Source organism: Limulus polyphemus, unplaced genomic scaffold (genome assembly GCF_000517525.1).
Source record: "Limulus polyphemus unplaced genomic scaffold, Limulus_polyphemus-2.1.2 Scaffold904, whole genome shotgun sequence".
Taxonomy (NCBI): domain Eukaryota; kingdom Metazoa; phylum Arthropoda; class Merostomata; order Xiphosura; family Limulidae; genus Limulus; species Limulus polyphemus.
In genome coordinates this window covers 396,170-397,907 of record NW_013666514.1, presented here as the reverse complement: position 1 = coordinate 397,907, position 1,738 = coordinate 396,170, and the positions used below count along the sequence as shown (strand labels likewise).

Below are 1,738 nucleotides of genomic sequence, written 5' to 3'. Positions count from 1 at the left end.
CAGCTCAGTCTACTAGATTTACTTTGATGTAATGAAATTTAAGACTCATCTAAGTCGTATTAAGTTTGATCTAATAAGATTCAAGGCCTAGCTCAAGCTGTACTAGATATGGTCTCATGTTATAACATTCAAGGTCTAGTTCAAGCTGTACTAGGGATAATCTGATGTTATAACATTTATAGACCAGCTCAAGCTGTACTAGGGATAATCTGATGTTATAACATTTATGGACTAGCTCAAGCTGTACTAGGGATAATCTGATGTTATAACATTTATGGACCAGCTCAAGCTGTACTAGAGATAATCTGATGTTATAACATTTAAGGCCTAGCTCAAGCTGTACTAGATATAGTCTGATGTTATAACATTCAAGACGTACCTCAAGCTGTACTAGGGATAGTCTGATGTGATAACATTTAAGGCCCAGCACAAGCCGTACTAGATATAGTCTGATGTAATAACATTTAAGGCCCAGCTCAAGCCGTACTAGATATAGTCTGATGTTATAGCATTTAAGGCCTAGCCCAAGATGTATTAGATATAGTCTGATGTTATAACAATCAAGGCGTAGCTCAAGTTGTACTAGGGATAGTCTGATATGATAACATTTAAGGCTTAGCCCAAGCTGTACTAGATACAGTTTGATGTGATAACATTTAAGGCCTAGCTCAATCTGTACTAGACATAGTTTAATGTGAAAACGTTAAATCCAAATATCTGACGGAATGAGAATTTACTTATTTATTTTTTTGGAAATTGATTCCCATTAGTTCCAAATGCTGAAAAACTTTCAGAAATATGAGCATTCAATGGGGATCAATTGAGAAGAATATGTGAGGATAGTTAAATCTGTACATTTCGGTTTGTCTTTGATGTTGATCTGTTTTGAGGCTACAGCTAACCTCGATCAAGGACTATTCTGACGTCATAACTTCACGTGAATGGACATTATCTGTTCGCTGTCGAAAGTAAAATATATTTATAGTCAGCGAAAATATTAATTTGTTGTTTTATTAACGAGTTGGCCCGGCATGGCCAGGTGGTTAGGGCGCTCGACTCGCAATCTGAGGGTCGCGGGTTCGAATCCCCGTCCCACCGAACATGCTCGCCCTTTCAGCCGTGGGGGCGTTATAATGTGACGGTCAATCCCACCATTCGTTAGTAAAAGAGTAGCCCAACAGTTGGCGGTGGGTGGTGATGACTAGCTGCCTTCCCTCTAGTCTTACACTGCTAAATTAGGGACGGCTAGCGCAGATAGCCCTCGTGTAGCTTTGCGCGAAATTCAAAACAAACAAACAAACAAACAAACAAATTATTAACGAGTTAATGTACGTTTTTTTTTATCCGTTATAAATTGACTTTTTTTGTTGTTACTACATAAATGATTGTGGATGAAAAACGAATGTTTTGAAAATGCAATAACTATTTTTCTTCTTTGTCGCTTTGATGAAATTCTGTAATGGGGCCTAGTGAAAAAAACATTCATCACAGCAGGTTGATCTTGTTGTAAAAAATTATCTATAGCACGGAGTTTAGGGAAATGACAACCATCACAGCAAATTGATCTTGTTGTAAAAAATTATCTATAGCACGGAGTTTAGGGAAATGACAACCATCACAGCAGGTTGATCTTGTTGTAAAAAATTATCTGTAGCACGGAGTTTAGGGAAATGACAACCATCACAGCAGGTTGATCTTGTTGTAAAAAATTATCTGTAGCACGGAGTTTAGGGAAATG

At 37.6% G+C, this 1,738-nt stretch overlaps 1 long non-coding RNA gene across 1 annotated transcript in view; it reads left to right on the top strand.

The window, feature by feature from the left end:
- The first annotated feature begins 1,111 nt into the window (after window positions 1–1,111).
- The window catches only part of LOC111086181, a 22,112-nt gene continuing 21,485 nt past the window's right edge, over window positions 1,112–1,738 (top strand). The window contains exon 1 of the long non-coding RNA XR_002610935.1: window positions 1,112–1,157. This is a non-coding gene — a long non-coding RNA (uncharacterized LOC111086181). The remainder of the gene's footprint in view (window positions 1,158–1,738) is intronic.